This window comes from Ochlerotatus camptorhynchus, unplaced genomic scaffold (assembly GCF_037179485.1).
Source record: "Ochlerotatus camptorhynchus isolate MF236.1 unplaced genomic scaffold, CSIRO-AGI_Acam_v1.1 ptg000022l, whole genome shotgun sequence".
In the NCBI taxonomy this organism is placed as follows: Eukaryota; Metazoa; Arthropoda; class Insecta; order Diptera; family Culicidae; genus Ochlerotatus; species Ochlerotatus camptorhynchus.
In genome coordinates this window covers 7,562,546-7,581,690 of record NW_027040514.1, presented here as the reverse complement: position 1 = coordinate 7,581,690, position 19,145 = coordinate 7,562,546, and the positions used below count along the sequence as shown (strand labels likewise).

The following is a 19,145-nucleotide window of genomic DNA, read 5'->3' as shown; positions in this document are numbered from 1 at the left end:
GATAACAAAAACAAAAACTCGAATAACAATCATACAAAAAAAAGTCGCTTGCAAACGCAGAAAATTGAGAGAGTTAAGCGGATGTGTGTGTTTGTGTGTGTGTGTGTATGAGTGGTGTTCAGCACAAATGTGGGGGTGAATCAAAATATGCACAAATGAATGTGAAGAGTGTCACAAGTGACTGACTGTTGCCCAATGGAAAGAAGATTTGTTTACAGCTCGGAGAACCAATATGGCCAAGGTTTCCATGGTGAATGGGTTGTATACACAGAAAAACAATAAAAAATTAACGTGTTAAGCGGGAACGTTGATGTTTATTTTCCACAGTACAGAGTGTAATTACAAACCATTAGGCAAATGGTAGTGATTTCCGTTTACAAAATAGACTATTGCGAACAGTTTCATTAGAACCATTTACTAACTTAGACCAAACAGCTGGTAGCGGTGTTAATGCCCGGTTCACACTTATGCTGATTCGCCAGTGCATGTGAGCCTGCAGGGCTGATAGTGGGTATGTGATGTAAGTGACCAATAGTGACATTTATTGATCGGAAAGATATGGTTCCAATCATCCGTTATTCCGGTACTTTTCATGCTATGGTACATGACGGCGTCGGCAATACCTTATTCTATTATCGTCAGGGGGTAAACAACATCCTTGAGAGCTCAATTTTGGCATGTGGATACATTGTGTTTCAGAGCATTTATTGGCCAAATTTGAGTGCTCTAGAACATTAAATACCGCCTGACGATAATAGGTTAAGGTATTGCCGAAGCCGACATTTCCCCTATTCAAAAATAAAACAAATGATTTAAGGATCACATAAATTTGTTATCGAAAAATAAGTATAAATTGATTGATGATGATTGGAAAATTTATGTTGAAAAATCTGAAAAGAGGGGCAAGTTCTATTTCTAATCTAATCTAACATCAACACAGCCAGTTCTTGAAAGCATCCTGGAAAATGATATATAGGGTTACGGTATGTAATGTGGGTCTAGTCCTTTCATTCGGCCTATCACGCAAATAAATAATTAATTAAGGAATATTACACAAAAAATAAGGAAAATATTGATCACTGATGATTGATAAATGTGTACCACACACAAATCAATTTATATCACAACATTTCAATACATTTTCAGCTCTCGTAAGTAATAAAACTGGTTGAGAATATCACTCTGTTCGGAGTTTTTAGCCGCCATGACTTCTAAGGTTAAGATGGGAAGGTTGCACTGACGATCATCAAATGGCCTGATTATGGCATTTATTGAATGGAATTACCTGATAATACACACTAGACGTAAAACTCACAGTTACTGTTTGAATATTTTATGTTTATTTTAATTGTTTAACAACGTTTTCACAAGTAAATCATGGACCCAACTTTAGGGACACATTTCTTTTCTATGTTCCTAACTTTGGCCCATGAAATTCATTTGACAGCATATAGCAATAAGAGTAACGTCAACAATGTGGTTTGCATTTGGATGATAAGGAACGAACAGGAAGGGAGATTTTTTCTGCCAAATCTGTATAATGAACATCACAATGTTTTGATTTAGATATTCTGCGGTCGAAAGACGATAAGCGAAATTTTTAATTTTTAATTTTTAACTTGAGTGATTTAATGTAGTTTTCGTAAAATTTTCTCTAAGAAATGTTTTGAGGAATGAAGAGTATTAAGTTAACAGTGATAGTGATAAAAAAAAATACATAAGAAAACGTTACCAAGAGCGTTTTTTTTGAGAATCAAACAGGATAGGACGAAGTTGCATCCATAAATAGACCCAATTTGGGGACAATAGACCGATATTACATACATTTCCCTGGTGAGTTTTTGTCTTAAAAAAAGTAAGTTTTTCAACTTTTTGCGGTTCCTGATAGCAAACGACATGATAAGCATATCTAAGCATACCATTTAGCAGTAGAATATCGTTTGCAGGTAAATTAATTGATGAGTTATGATTAAAAACGTAATCTATGGCTGCATATTAGACCGAGGTTAGGGACGTATACCCTATATACCTACATCATTTTTCTTGTCTATTTGATATATGTGTCACATCGAAGATGCGTCACACATATCAAAACGGCCAGTCCTATTGTGCAGCAATTAAGGGGCAAGATGATTCAGAAAGCTCCTGCATCGATCCTGCTCCAGTTTGCACTTCTCTAGAGCAGCTGTGGGTCAAAATAACGACGCCTCGTAGATCAATAAGTATTGGCGCTATGTATCTACATACCTCCAGACCGGAAATCTGATTCGAGCAGCATTGCAAACCACATCAGTTCGATTGGTACCGTGTTCTCTCGACTAGAACAAAACGACCTAGCTCTGGTATTTGGCGACTACAATCAGTCTGGGCTCTCATGGAACGTTCCTGCAAACGATCTTCCTAGCATTGATGTTCTTCGCTCGAACATGCCCGCATCCTGCTGTGCTCTCCTTGATGGTTTCAACCTGCATGGCTTAACGCAAATCAACTCGATACTGAATAGCAACTCTCGGCTACTTGATCTCGTTCTGGCGAACGAAGCTGCAGGACTGCAATGTTCTATCCTAGAAGCCCCAGAGCCTTTGATTGGCATCGACACCAATCATCCTGCGTTGGAAGTTTCCATCAACCTATCTGTTCCTGTTCGCTACGATAACGCCCCTGTTGATGTACATGAGCTCAACTTTCGTAGAGCAGATTTCGTCGCGCTGAGTCACTCGCTTGCCCAGGCAGATTGGCAGTTCCTTGACACGTGTTCGTCTATTGATGAAGCCGTCGACTACTTCGCTGAGGTCGTTGGCCGGGCAATAACTGATTCTGTCCCATTGAGCCTCTCCCAAACCCGCATGGTCCAATGCTCGACTACGGAATTTGAAGCGTCTGAGATCGAAGGCCCTCCGTAAATACTGTCGTACTCGGAACCCATTCACCAAACGATTATTTTCAACAGCGAGCAATGAATATCGCACATATAACCGCATTCTTTACAAGAGCTACACAAGGCGTGTACAGGCTAATTTACGGCTTAATCCAAAGCAGTTCTGGTCATTCGTGAATACCAAACGAAACGAGGAGGGGCTACCAGTCGAAATTCACCTGGGTGATAGAATCGCCAGCAATTCCCTAGCGAAATGTAACCTTCTGGCAGAACTTTTCTAAAGCATTTTCAATGACACTACGTCTTCGTTGTCCCAAGTTGCTGAAGCGGTGAGGGACACCTTTCAATTTTTCGATTACCTCGGTTACAGTAGACCTCGTCGAATCCGCCATCAAGAAGCTGAAATTTTCTAATGCTGCTGGCCCTGACGGGATCCCCTCAAGCATCCTGAAGCGATGCTGTTCAGAGCTTACAACACCGCTTTCGAAGCTGTTCAATATTTCATTACAGCAGTTGGACGCATTATTCTCTAGCTGCAGAAATTACATTTCACCTGACCAACACGGTTTTTATCCCAAGAGATCAGTTTCAACAAATGTAGCTCCGTTCGGAGCGCAGGTGGACGTTGTATATACAGATCTTAAGGCTGTATTCGACCGGGTTGACCACTCCATACTGCTAGCTAAACTTGAAAAACTCGGTGTATCCTCGGGTTTAACTCGTTGGTTCAAGTCCTATCTGACCAATCGGAAACTTTGTGTTAGAATCGGATCAGAGCAATCGGACTGTTTTACAAACAGCTCCGGTGTTCCTCAAGGTAGCAACTTGGGACCATTGCTATTCTCGATTTTTGTGAATGAGACCGGACTGATCCTCCCAACTGGTTGCCGATCGTTCTACGCGGATGATGTGAAGGTCTATGTGATTGTTCGTAGCTTCGCCGATTGCTTGCGGTTTCAGCACCTAATCGATACTTTCGAAGAGTGGTGCTCAAGAAACTATCTCACGTTGAATGTACAAAAATGTAATATTATCTCATTTAATTGCAAGCTGGTAAATCACCAACTTCTGCACCTTGTGGACAATGTTCGTGACCTAGGAATCACGCTGGACTGCGCCTTAACATTCAAGCTTCATTACTCGGGCATCGTTGCGAAAGGTAACAGGCAACTCGGGTTCTTTTTCGAGATCGCTGACGAGTTTCGCGATCCTGCCTGTCTAAAAGCTCTATACTGCTCTCTAGTGCGATCGATCTTGGAATTCAGCTCGGTAGTATGGTGCCCGTATCAAGCAGTTTGGATAGCGAGGATTGAATCTGTTCAAAGGAAATTTGTTCGGTATGCCTCTCGTCATCTTCCTTGGAATGACCATGTGAACCTTCCGCCGTACGAAGATTGTTGTCAACTCCTGGGTGAAACACTAGAACATAGGCCGACGATTAGTCAGGCCGTGTTCGCAGCGAAAGTACTTATTGGTGACATCGACTCTCCAGGAATCTTGGCTGAATTCGAAATCTACGCACCCGAACGAGTTCTTCGGTCGAGGAGTTTCCTGCATCTTGGACCTCGTGCTGCGAACTACAGCTTGCATGACCCAATACGGTTCATGTCTGGGCGTTTCTACGAGTTTTACGAGTTTTTCGACTTTAACTGTGCAGCGGAAACCTTTCGGGGGGAGAGGTAGCTCATCGATTCTTCCGATTCGCCTCCTAGCATCGTGCTATAAGGTACCAGGCGATAACCAGGGTAGTTGATCGATAGCTCGATGACGTCATTTCGTTGGCGTCTGCAATGGGAAATTCTCATAGCAGGCGTTGACGATGGGACGTTGTCGAGTTGTTTAATAGCAACTATCGTGGTAACTCACCGATTACCTGTCGATCTGCCAAATTTGGAAAGACGTCTGCATTGAATTATCTCATATAATAATATTCCGCCCACTATATCACAAGAAATTGCGAGTAGCTGAGCGGAATGGAGATAAGTTAAGCATTGGGTACAGGACCTGGGTGGTGCCAAAAGATGAGCGCAATAGAATCATCAAGTTGCCATAAGGCACGGAATGAGACTATTGCATGGTTGGGTAGTCAAAGTCTTCCATTCGTTAGTCATTTCAGGTGAATTCGAACAGGTGTTGGCCAGATTTGGATTTTTCAGATGTAATCCTGGATAGGACCCTGTCATTGAACGTCGCGTAAAAGTGGAACTTAATGAAGGCCTAAGTACTTTTTCGTAGTTTTTAGTTTTCGGTTTTGAAAGATCGTCGGTTACAGTGGCCTGCTTACTGAGCAGAAAAACGCGGTCCCAGGTCCTTACATATCAAAGAGATTTATGGTAAAATCGCTTGTGTATCGTGTATTTTGCGAAACTCGTTGTTGTCGTTGGTTCCGGGTTTGAATGGATACACAAATTTGAGCAACGGTATTATGTGATATGAGGGGCTCGGTGGCCTTAGAGCAACTGTTTTTGCTTACTGAGCAGAACATCATGAGTCTAATCTCAGGCCCATCCACATTCAAGATTCGTCAATCGTTTTATTTGTTAATATGACTACATGGTAATAACAGCAACTCGGTGATTAAAAAGGTGCTCGTCTGCCTAGTGGCAAACGTTTTTGCTTACTGAGCAGAAGACCGTGGGTTTAGTCCCAAGCTCCTTCGCGTTATATGATCGTTATACATCAATTCAGCTTATCGTTTACCAAAACGAACCCTGCTGCAAACCCAACCCTCTTATCCAACATCCCAGTGATTCCTCGTGGAAGTGCAGAGGTGTTCTCGGCTTCCATCAAAGCGAGTGTCATGTCAACACAATCCTTCCCATTCCTTTCTTGACCTGTGTTCGGGCGCGGCCGGCGCTGGTATTGCCTAATTTAAGATCACCAGTTTTTACACATTGAGGATGATTGCTAGTCCCAAGCATCGTCTATTGGTTCTCTGTGTAATTACAGCTGATCTGGCAGTAACAGAGTAGCAACCGTGGGCGGTCAATCAAGCTCAAGCTCAACTGTGCAGCGAAAACCTTTCGTCACCGTATTCAACGCAGACTCCTGAGAAGGTGAGTAGCTGTCCATTTAATGTACACGTGAAGGATTGTGCTACCTGTTTATTTTTTTTTTGTTTCCGGTTCAACTGCATGACGAGGACTTCTACCTGATTCACGGACAACTCTATGCCATAGGAGGATAACTTTTTTATGCTATAGACTTGATTAATGTTCGTTGTAATTGTATTGTATTATTGTGATTCATGTATTTCGAAAAGATAGGGGGTTTTTCCCCTTTTCTAGGCTTTTCCCCATCAGGCTTCATTTAGACGCGTTAAGTCCGATGAAGAAAAACAAATTAAATAAATAAATAAAAACATCGGGCCAAAAACAACGATGCTTCAGAATCCAATAAATGGATGAAACGTGGACATCTCGTACCGTACGTTCCGATTTTGGTAATTATATGATTGGTTGGTCGTTGGAAGCATCAAAGCTAGAAAGGTTAAGTGATGCTCCATTTTCTTCTGACGGTTGGGACATGAGCACTAACTCTTGTCCTAGCCTTTTATGACTTATGGCTATAGCGCCATTACTCGCTTTCTGAAAAGAGAAGAGGGAAAGGAAAAGCAAAGGACAAAGGGAAAAGGATTATGTGAAATCTATGAACACAAACTATATTTTTGATTTGAAATATAAAATATAGAAATGTAGAGCGGTTGTCACTACCCGAGTCTTGTCACTATTAGAAAGTCATAAAAGGTAACAAGGACTAAAATGTGATTACTAGAAAATCGTGATGCTTGGGACTAGCAATCATCCTCAATTTGTAAAAACTGGTGATCTCATACTAGGCAAAACCAGCGCCGGCCACGCCCGAACGCAGGTCAAGAAAGGAATGGGTATAAATGTGTTGACGTGACACTCGCTTTGATGGAAGTCGAGAAATCCTCTGCAACTTCCACGAGGGTAAAAGAGCAAAAACAAACTATTTTCAAATTCCGTTCAATCTTGGCACGTTGCAATAAATGGTAAGCTCTCACCAGATTCTGCAGTTGTTTGTGACCATTCAACACTGTTGACCATCATAATCACAAGTGTTAATAAGTAGGAACGAACTCACCAAATGAATCCATGAGAAATGTCAACAGAATGAAATTGCATGGTGCTACTGGTACTTTTATGGTCCACCTTTCTTGCTTGAATCAGGATGATATCCACCTGGTACTATCAGGGCTAGTAGCAATCACTGACTGCTGTTAAAATAGTGATCTTAGTGACCATTTTGATGAAATAAGAGACCAAATGGTGAGTTATAGTTGTAAAAATAGTGACTAAAAAGTGACCTAAAAGTAAATTTTAATGAAAACTCTTAGGAATTTCTAAGGAGCTTCAGAGGAAAATTCCAAGGGCATTCTGAGCATAATTGCATACAGTTTACAGGACTCCGGAGCATAAGTCCTTGGATTTTTTTTTTGAAAATACTAAAGGAGGATTGCAATTAAATCTGAGAATAACTCCAGGACATGTTCAAAGGAATTCGGAAAATGAATTCAGGAGAGATTGCCAAACAAATTATGAGAAGAAATCTAAGTAATTTTTGAGGAGAAATGCCAATGAATTCTTAGGAGACTTTCGATGTGAGTAGAATTCCAAGGGAAGGAGTGAGATTGAAAAGGAAATCTGAAATGAATTCAATGAATATTCGAAGAATCTTTCGAAAGGGTTTCTTATTGTGGAGAATTCCAAGGAAAAGTAACAGAAAATTGCAGTGGTGTCGCGTCCACATGTGCAACCTGTGCACGACACAGGTGTAAAAAATTAAAAAAAATGCGTTTAGATTTTTATAGATTTTATGGTCACATTATAGCTGTACTTCTTTACTCCAGACAACAAGTGACCATAAATACACTATTTTATAGTGTGGTTCAATTAAATCTTCGACCTTGGTTTGCTTCAAAAACGGTTAAATTAAGTTCGGATGGTCTGCCTAATCCCTAATGCATTGATTTCTAAGCATGTCGATAACACCACCATGACAAAACTCGTTAAATAGTGCACCTAAAAGCGAGCTTTTTTGGGTGGCGGGTGGCATGTTTGTGAATGGTCAAATGCCTCATGTAAGCCAAGCAGACGTTCTATCACCTCTTGAACATCCCACAAATTTTCCACAATACATGGCGGTTTGCACCACTGGTTGTAATTCTAGATAGAGCTGGAATAAGGGCCAATGTCGCAAATGTAAACAAACTGAGATTAATGCTTCACATTGTATTACTATTAAAATGCAATAAAACAATGTGAAAAAAAAATGAGAAAATTAATACACATCCCTCAAATATGTAAAAAACAAAAGGGCGGAAACAAGTTTTTTTTGTTAACAAATTGCGTTTTCACTTTCGCCCGCTTCGTTGCGTATACACATTTGGGGCGAAACTGTCATATTTTTTCAAAACAAGGCGAAAGATGTTATTTTTCCTATTTTTTGCAATTACCGGTTGTTAAAAAAATCATAATCAAAAGAAACCACTGCTTAACTGTTCGAGAGACATAAAAAAGTAACACAAACAGTACAAAACATGGATTTATCTGGAATCCAGCTGCTTCTCGGTAAGAAAAAAAAAACAGATTGAAACGTGATAGTAAAATTAAAATTTTGTTAGATGCTGCTGTTTTGGTATCCGAATGTACAAATATCTCACAATGCATCAAAGATGAAGCTCTTCGGAATGACTCAAACCCACCAATTAATTCGATGCCGTCGGTAGGATGTTACGAAGAAGTATGCACCAGTGCACCTCAGGAAACTCCCCTTGACTTATCTGTGACCTGGTCTGTAGTTAATGAACCAGATTCTACACCCTTGGATGACATTTCATTCAAAATGGTACATACATCTACTCCAAAGAAACCAATGCTGCTAAACCATGAGCCACTTGATTTGAGGTACTGTCCAACGAGTAAACAAAAATCTACAGAAAGCATTACCAGCAACAAAATATGGCCACAAAAGTGTCAGGAACTGGCTGCACAAGATCTAAGAACCTGCAAATCGTTGCATGGCAAACTCGGCCAAGATACTCGCTATAAGTCTTCCTGCTCTTTCACCTATAGTGATTTTGAATCGTCCCGGGTCGAGCACGATCCGCAAAATAAATCATCCGTTTCCATCAGATCCGGCTCACGAGACCCGAAGACAGTTCAAGCGTCATGTGATGAGATCGGCCATTACCCTCGCAACAAGTATTTCTGTTCTTCCAACTCTAGTAACATCGAGCACAGACCCCAAAATAATTTTTCCGTATTTATCGTTCAGGTATTCCGTCGGTGTCGAGCAGGGCCGTCGTGACAAGATCGCCCACGATCCTCGCAACAAGTATTATAATTCATCTACCTCTGATATCGAATCATCCCGTGTCGAGCACGATCCGCAAAACAAATCTTCGTTATCCACCGGAGCCGGCCCACGTGACAAGAAGACAAGTCAATCGTCATGTGAAAAGATTGCCTACGATCCTCGCACCGAATCTATCAAGTTTTCCACCTCTGATGACGTAGATTTGCCTCGAGTTGAGCACGGTCCACGTAAAAAGATCGCCCACGATCCTCGCAACAAACTTTGTAGTTCTTCTCCCTCCAGTGATATTGAAACGCCCAGTGTTGTACACGATCCGGAAAACAAATTTTCCGTCTCTAACAGTGCTGTCCAACGAGACCCGACAACAGTTGAATCGTTATATGGCAAGATCGCCCATGACCCTCACAAAAAGTCTTTATGCTCTTCCAACTCTAGTGACGTCGAATCGACTCGTGTTGGACACGATCGGAAGATAGTTCAATCGCCATATGACATGATTGTAGCTAGTCATTGTGGTAGATATCGAACGTCAGTTCACGACAGTGAAATGCCACGGGCGCAAACGTTAGCTTCTGAATCAGAATGCGAAGATGTCGACGACAAAGATCAGGAATCAGAATGCGGAGATGTCGACGACGAAGATCAGGAAGTGTGTATTGGTGACTTAACATTGTTTAACGAATTTATTGTTGAAGAATATTACGAGAAGTATCAGAATCTATCCTTAATGATCGACGATGACGAACCGGTTAATATCAAAGAAAATCAAGGTACGCAGAATTTTTATTTTAGAAAACTATTAATCTAACATTTATTTGACAGTGGCTGGCAATGCAATAAATTATCCAGATGGATTCAGATATGTTAACACAAATATTGGTAAGCATTGAACACATTTCGTCTCATTAAATGTCTTCGGTCTAACAACCTTGTTGTCTTGTGTCAAAATGTAAAATGTTTGTATTTGTGGCCAAAAATCACTGCAAATATGCAAGTTAAAATAAGTTCTTTTTTTACAGACTCTCCGTCACGACAACCTCTGGGTGAAGTACAGCTGAAAGATGGAGATTTAGGATTTGATGAAATTGACACATCTTATGTCCCGTCCAAGAAGCCGAAGACCAATAAACGAAAGATTGTACAACATGCACGAATGCGAGGCTTAGAGTATATACAATCTAACGGCCATTTAGTTGCTGCTCGCAGAGTGAAACCACCGTGTAGTTGTACGAAGCTCAAATGTTTCAAGAAATATGATGAGAACACTCGAAAGAAATTATTAGAAAATCTATTGAAGCTTTCAAGTTCCGGACAAAATCAGTTTTTGAGCAATCATATGGCGATACGGACAACTGCAAGGCCAAAGGTAAATATAGAGTCTTTACTTAAGGGGAAGCTTACAACCCTGAAAAAATACGTATTAATTTTTCTAAAAATATTGAAAAACAATATAAAAATAAATCTTTAAAAATTCGTTTTTTTTTTCTTCAATTCTGAAAACATTTTTTCTATGTTTTCATTTCGGTCATCATGACACAAGTTGAAATCAAACTCCCGAAAAATCGACCTTTTGATTTTGTTTAAACATTTTTCATGATGTAAAAGAAAAAATATTTTTTACATGTAAATTTTCTCGGTTTACATCCACAGGTTTTAAACTCAAGGCGCATATTTACGCGATCATATTTTCTACCTGCTTTCAAAGGGCGGATTCGCGTCTGCAAAGACATGTTCATGTCAACATTGGATGTCAAGGATAAAAAACTTCGACTGTTGGCAGAGAAGCAACTTATTGGTCGAGGCATTTCAGCAGATGATTTAAGATTGCAAAATGGAACTCACAAGGCTCTTTCTGAAGAAGAACTACAATATGTTTCCCAGCACATACGTTCGTTTCCTGCCTATTCTTCTCATTATGGCCGAGAGAAGTCATCGAAGCTTTACTTAAATTCCGATTTGTCAGTGATGAAGATACATGATTTGTATAAACAAAAATGTATGGAGGACAACAAACAACCGGTGCATTACACAACCTACCGGAGAGTGTTCAAAAAAATGAACGTAAGCTTCAGAAAACCAAAAATGGACACGTGCGGCGATTGTGACAAATTTGCCACCGCACTCAAGCTATCTAACGATGACCAAAAAGCGGAAATCGAAGCTTTACGAGATATGCATCATAACCGAGCTCAGGAGGCATATCGCCAGAAAAAATCCGATGTAAATGCCGCTAAATCGAATGTACGCTTCCGAACAGCTTCGTTTGATTTACAGAAGTGCCTCGCTACACCACATTTAAACAGTGGAATCGCATACTATAAACGACAACTATACACACTGAATCTGACAGTCTTCAGTACCCACATTGGTAGTAATACCGTAAACTGTTTTTTATGGGATGAGTCGAAGGCAAAACGGGGTTCGCAAGAGATTGGATCGTGTCTGCTAAAGGATCTTAACGGTATGGACCCTCGCGTAGAGGAAATGGTGTATTACTCGGATAGATGCTCTGGACAAAATCACAACTTCATAATATGTATGACTTTACTGGCTTTCATTGAGCAATGTCGAACCTCAGGGCGGAAAATAACAATTGTTCACAAATTTATGACGTCCGGTCACAGCCACATGGAGGTAGATTCAGCACATGCTGCAATCGAAAAGGCTAAAAAGAGATGTTCTGGAAATATAGAGACTCCCAGAGACTGGGCAGTTTTTATTGGTGCCATTCATCGCAAGGTTCCATTTTCTGTACATGAAATGGTACAATCCGAGTTCCTGTCCCTCAAAAGCTTGGACACATACTTCACTCGCCCTAAAAAAAACTGTGAGAATGAACCGATTAAGTTTAAGGACATATCTGCATTTAAATATTGCACCGATCATCCCGGGATTGTATTTTACAAAAATAATCTATGTGATGCCGAATTTAAGAGCTTTGAAATGAGAAAAGACTGTAGTGTTCCAGTTACCCTGCCACCTCCGATTACAGATGAGCCAATACCTTTGGCCGAGGAGAAACTGCAAGATCTTCGTGAGCTTATGGTATTTGTTTCTAATAAGGCTTACTATGCAACTCTCCTCAAAGAAATAGTACCAAGAAAACGAGGCCGTCGATCAAAATTGGACAAAATTGATCATTTCGATAATGATTTGGACCTTGAGGAAGCTGATATCGAAGCTGAAATATAAAAAAAAGAAATCATCTCTTAACAATAATAATTGATTTTATCGTTTGTATCTTGCATAATTAATCATTTTCAATAAAACCATTCTAGTTAATACAGATTCATTTCCATGAATAGAAATAACATTCGAAAACATTAATATATTTCACTATCCTCAGTATAATAGTACCATAGACAAGCAGACATAACTCTCGCAAGTTGTTCATCGAACAAGCATTTGTATAGAAAATCAAGCAAAGATTAAACTGATATATGGTTACAGGCAATATTATATTAATACCGAGATTAATACCTCGTAGTGAACAGCCAGATAACTAAAAAGTCAGATGAAGCTGACTTGCGTTATATGCGTATCAGGTTACAACTAAATATGCCGAACATTTCGGAGGACGTCCAGAGAATTCAGTTTAGAATCAAATAAAGTGCAGTCAGATTAGCAAAAAAAAAGTCAATGCGTCTCAATATAAATGGCTGATTATTATAACCTATATAGGCTTTCCGCTACCATCTCTAGATCTCAGGAATATAAAATCAATATGCAATTTTTCAAACGTTATATGCATATTCGTAAATGATTGTATTTTTCTTTATTATTCCGTTTTTGTAATTTTCCAATCATAATAAATGGCTTCATTCAATAATGCTTCTTATCAGAAATGAACGATGCGGGTTTTCTTTTTGATAACGGCATTAATGCAATTAATACTTTCAAGTGGCTGGCAATTTCGTTCGGTTACATCACGATCACATCCATTATCGGTTTACCATTGGCATCGGCATACGACCGTCAGGCTGCCTAATTTCCATTCAGTAACTATGACCGATGGAAGTTGATGACTGAGAGAACTGCCCGATACGTGATACTCCTTTCCAATATTGTAAATTATTCGATATTAAGCTTTCTGAATCGCAAATTGGACAAATCATATTCCGTTGACAATTCTGTAAAAATCGAAACATAATTAACACAACCAAATTCATTACCGTGTAGAGCGTCACCAACCAATTGAGACCCTCTTATCCTTTTACATTTCATCTTCGAGGCCGCTCTCCATCTGCAAGTATTTTCCATTCTCCGGTCCGGAGTAGGTTGGTTCCGGAAGATTCAGCGCCGCCAGAATGAATAACACTCATTAATTCAACCCCAAATGGATTTAACTAACCACAATCCGAAATTTGCCGGCTTCGTGTTAACTAAGAGCCAAAAGGTCGATACCAACAAACCATCAAGAAAAAGAACGTAAACATTAAGGCGATACAGACCATGTCAAAAACAAGCGGGCGAAAACATAGGGGCGAAATGGATTCTGTCAAAGCAAACGGGCGAATTACCTCAGGGCGATACAAGATGTTACCAAACAAAAGGGCGCATGAAACATTTTAATTTTTTCACGTTATAATTTAATTGGAAACATTTTTTTGTTTATCTGACAATAATGCTAACCTTGAAACACAACATATAAAAATATTCCAGTTTTTGAAACGGGTTTATAGTTTATTTTATATTTGATTATTCTTGTTCAAAATTTCAGATTCATTTTTCTCAGTTCAAGCCCATTGCGACATTGGCCCTTATTCCAGCTCTATCTAGAATTGAAGCTTTCAGCAGTCATGCGTCAAACGGGAGCAACACGGAAACAGCAGTCTGGTACGCTTTGGACGTTATCATACTTGCAGACCGGTTTGAATGTGTGAGTTTAATTAGAAGAAAATTTGTGATGTATGGGTGCCCAAAGTGTGCATTTCTCGCTGTGCACTTGGATATGTGTTTGCAGACAAAGAGAGTAATGGAGTAAGAGAGAGCAAAAGCCCGCTCTCACTCTATTGTCAGTTGTGAAACCCTCAATTACCGATAGTTGCGCCGATGCGCCTGTCAAAACTTATGAGCTTCCCCTGGTTCATTCTGATAGTGTTGTTCTGATGAATAAAGAGTTGATTGATTCAAGTTTGCTACCCAGGGGACTATGAACTTTTTCTAGATTTTGACACTGTTTTGTATCAAAAAATGTTTTCGGAAGTGTTTGACGAATATTCCTTATTAAACTTTAGTCGGAAATTGACAGATTAGACTGCACATTGACAGATTCTCTTCGTCAACTTTCTCTTTATATCTCCACGGCCATGTGAATACATTCCCAGGTATTTTCAGCACACAGATCGATAAAAGAAGCTTTTATCTAGCATCTAATACGACAAACACAACAAGAAATGGTTATTTGCTCAAGTTGTTAACGAAATAGAAAGTCGACGAAGAGAATCGATCAATATTCCTTGGAACCTAATGCAATGTTCAGCTGGAATTAGTTAAGTTTTGCAATTGCTCCTACTTCGGTTAGCGCGAAAAGGGCCATACAAGTTTTGTTTATACAAGATGATAGGCCCTTCAAATGTTACGTTAGGTAGTGATTAATATAGTGATGGAGAATTTGTCCCTCAAATTCATGGAGCATTGAAAAATAAAACAAAAACTAATAGGGAAATGGCTCTAATGTTGCCTATGGATCTAATATTGGGCCCATCGCTAAAAATCTGATATTTATAAATTTTATGTAGATGAACGCGTCATTGGAACGGTACTAATGGATATTTTTAGTCGCTATTGAAAATTTAGTCGATTACTGAATTTATGTATGGGCCCAAATTAGGGGTATTTAGGCCGACATTACATCCATTTCCCTTATGTGGTGGTAAACTATAACGAACAAAGCTTGGTGCAAAGGTAAACAAATGAGGCACGCGACGCCTCTGGAAAATTGAATTCGGAGGATAGCTTCACCAAAATTTTGAGGAATATTTCAATGGAAATCTCCGTAGAATATGGAATGGACTTATCTGAGGCAGTAGCGTCGCGTAACCTCACTTGTTACCTGTTCAACCACTTTGAAAACGTTATTTGAAGTCATGTTTACATTCAAATCAGTTTCTAAAGGCACAGGGTCTCCTAGTTTCACTGATTCGTATCCATTGGAAGCATTTTTTTTTAATTTATTTATGTTTTGGTAGTTGTTGAATGAAAGCCTCCTAAATAAAGCTAAATAATAATAATAGTTGTTGAACAGGTAGATTCAGGTTAGGGCGACGCCACTGATCTGATAAATTTTTAGGACTGAGGTTTTCAGAACTACTTGAAAGCAGGGTTGCTTCCACTCACTTGCTATGAAACAATGTTTTTCGGTTTTATGGAATCATTAGATAATATAATGATATGTTGTACTTGTAAGTAACAAGAAAAGGATGTAAAGTATGTGTTTGACTCATAAAACCTGTCAATTGCGCTTTCAGAGCGTCACAAACAACGATCTTATAAATCGCGAGCGTTCACTCAGAGTGAGCGCTCACGAATCGTTAAATCGCTGATTTTGATGCACTGAAAGCAATATTGACAGGTTTTATGTGTCAAACACATACTTTACACCATCTACTTGCTACTTACAAGTACTAATTATCATTATAACATCTAATGTTTTCATAATTCGGAAAACAGTTTTTTATAGCAAGTGAGTGGAAGTAACCCTGCTTGAAAGTTCCCAATTTTTTCTTGAAGTTAATGAAACTGCCTTGAAGTTCTTTTGAAGTTTGAGAAACTGTAGTTAGCCTGAGACTCACATTACTTCTCATCAAATTCATAAACTTCCCTGAACTTTTTAGAACTTCCTAAAGTTCATGGATCTCCTCTAAACGTTTAACAATTCGCTGAAGTTCTCTAAACTTCTTTAAAATTTATGTGACTTCTCTAATGTAAACGGAACTGCTCTGAAATTCTTTTTTTCTTTTCTGAAATTCTCAAAACTTCTCTAAAGTTTTAGCAGTTCTCATGAATCTTGTTGTATTGCGCTAAATTTAATTGAACCACCCTAAAAATGTTTAAGCTTCAGTGAGCTTCTGAACGTATGCGAAAACCTCAATTAACTTTTTAACGTCTCTGAAGTTACCTGAAAATCTGGGAACTGCTTTAAACTTCCCACTAATTTTCCGAAACTAAAGGAACTGGCCTCCCCAATGTTCATAAAAAATCCTGAAGTTCGCGGATCTCTCCTTAAGCTCCATAGATTTCTATAAAGTTCTCGAAATGTTTGTGAAGACCACAGTCCTTCTGTGAAGTTTTCGAAGTTTTTCTAAATTTCTGGAATTAGAACGAAATAATTAATATAGTTCTATGATTTTCATTGAAGTTCTCAAGATTTTTTGAAGTTCACTTCCCTTAAATTATCGACACTTATTTAAAACCTTCAATAGTCTAGACTTTCCTGGTGGTATTTAAACTGCCTAAATGAATATTGAATTTCCTTAAAGTTCTCTAGACTGCCCTGAATTTTCAGTATTTTTTAAGAACCAGCAACTTTACTGAAATTCAAGTATTTGCCTTGAAGTTTCGACAATTTCCCTAAAGTGTTGTAACCATTATAAACGGTCCCTAATTTTCCCTGAATTTATCAGTGGTTACCTGAAGTTCTCTTAATTCGTTTAATTATCCGGCAATTTGTTTGATATATATTCATAATTCCCTGAGTTTCTCGCAACTTCTTTAAGGTTTCTACAATTTCCTTAAAATTGTTTGAACTGCCCTTTGATTCTATAATCTGTCTTAATATTCTCGAAGCTTCCCTAAAACTTTCAATTCTATTGAAGATCTCGGTTGTGCTGCTCGAAAATAAATGGAATTCCCGTAAAAACCTTTAAATTTCCCTGAAATTCTCTGGACTTCTGTGAAGTTTCTGAAATATTACTGAAGTTTTCATAAATTCTCTGAAGGACTCTGTACTTCCCTGAAATTATCGGAACATCTTAAGGGTTCTCGATTTTTTTTCAGCACATCATGGAACTGTCCTGAATTTTTCTAAACTTACGATCATAGATATTCAAACTGCTCCAAAAGTTTGGACTAACGCTACGGAAACTGCTCTTAAGGTCTGAAATTCCCCAAAAAAATCTCTAGATCTAGCTTTTCTGAGGTACTAAGAACTTCCTAAAAAATTGCACAATACCCCTCATGTTTTCTATATTTCTCAAGTTCACTTGACTCCTGTGAAGTTCTCTGAAATTCTAGGAACTTCATAAAAGGTCCCGAAAATTTTTCGGCTGCTAAAAGAACCGCTTTGAGGTTCTTGAAGCTTCCAGTAAGTTCCCCATATTTTCAGTGTATTAACTTCCCTTTTGTTCCCGCAGTTTGTTTATGGAGCTTCACTGAAATTCTCATCATTTCTATTCACTACTCATTACTTCGCCAAAGTTCCTACGAACTTGAAATATATCATTTATTTTTTTCCTTGATCCTGGCACTTTTTTCAATATCTTGAACTTGTACATGGAATACGAAACTTCCAGATATTGAATAATTTTAGATCTTGGAATTACTCAAATTGGGTAAGTTTTTTACAACTTTATTAAATGAGAAATTAAGTAAGTGATAAACTTCAACATTCAATGGATTTTATTGCTGTTTCTTTAAAACTGATTGACATGTCTTGAAAACGTTTGGGTAAATCGCTGTTGTTTTTGATCTACAAAAAAAAAGAATATTTTTAACGCATTTAAAAACTTAGAAAAACCTGGAAAAGTCAGATAATTTTATTTAGAAAAATGAATAGACACCCTGTAGATAGAGACAGACGATTAAAAGCCTAGAGCAAAGAATGATCAATCTAGAAATAAATTCACGCTAAAAAAGTTGAAAATAGTAACTAATTACAAGGAATAGTGACTTTAGTGACTTGTCTTTTAAAACCCGAATTTATCCACCTATGGTGTGATCAGACCCTTCTTACTTATTCAAGTTTATTTATTTTATTGTCATTATCAGTGACCAAGCCCCCCACCCCCGTGTCATCCAGTGACGCTACGCCACTGCCTGGGGGTACAGGGAATATATCCGGGTGTAGTCTATTTGGTGAGGCTACCAATCACCTTATCATCGTATTTTAATGTGATTTAATGGGTTTTAATTCAATTCATATTAAAGCAACTTCCCCGGGGTACCTGGAACATGTCCAAGTGTGTCCAATGTGGTCTGGAACACTTAACACGACTTGCATTGATCTTATTTTTGAATTCTGTAGTAATTTGATGTGTCGCATGATGGTTTTGATACGTTTTCCGTTAAATCCAGCGTGAAGGCCCATATTCACCGGATCTTATTCCGGCCATATCTCCGGAACCGGTTCACCGATTCCAAAACCATTCAATAGCGTTCAATGGGACCCCAAGACCTATCATTTGGCGCCGAGTTTGTCCAAATCGGTTGAGCGGTTGCTGAGAAACGTTAGCGCATTCATTTCGTTACATACACACACATACCGTCGAGCTGAGTCGAATGGTATATGACACTCGGCCCTCCGGGCCTCGGATCGATAGTCGGGTTTTCAAGTGATATCTATACCCTTCTTTGTAAGAAGGGTGTTACAAAAACTTTTCCGTAGTTCGGTTTTCCGCAACTCGACTGTAATTATATTTAGCTTTAGTTTTACATTCTGGCATAACAATTATTAGACTTACAAATTAGTTTTCTAACAGTAGCAATTCGGTTCGTGAGAATTCCAAGCCAATTATTCAGTTTTAAGGTTAGGTTATCTAATGATGATATGGGTCAAATTATTTATCAAGTATTTTAATAGTTGCAGTTAAGTACTCACGTTCGCGTACGATTCACTAAGTTTAAACTAATTCTATTGGTGCTTCCATAGAATATTTTATCTGTAATTGCACGCGTTATTCTGTTTACATCGGTTCGCTATAAAAAA

General features: G+C 38.8%; 1 protein-coding gene across 1 annotated transcript in view; it reads right to left on the bottom strand.

Annotated features, from left to right (window-relative positions):
• The window catches only part of chif (chiffon), an 80,328-nt gene that overhangs the window by 47,613 nt on the left and 13,570 nt on the right, over positions 1–19,145 (bottom strand). The window lies entirely within an intron of this gene.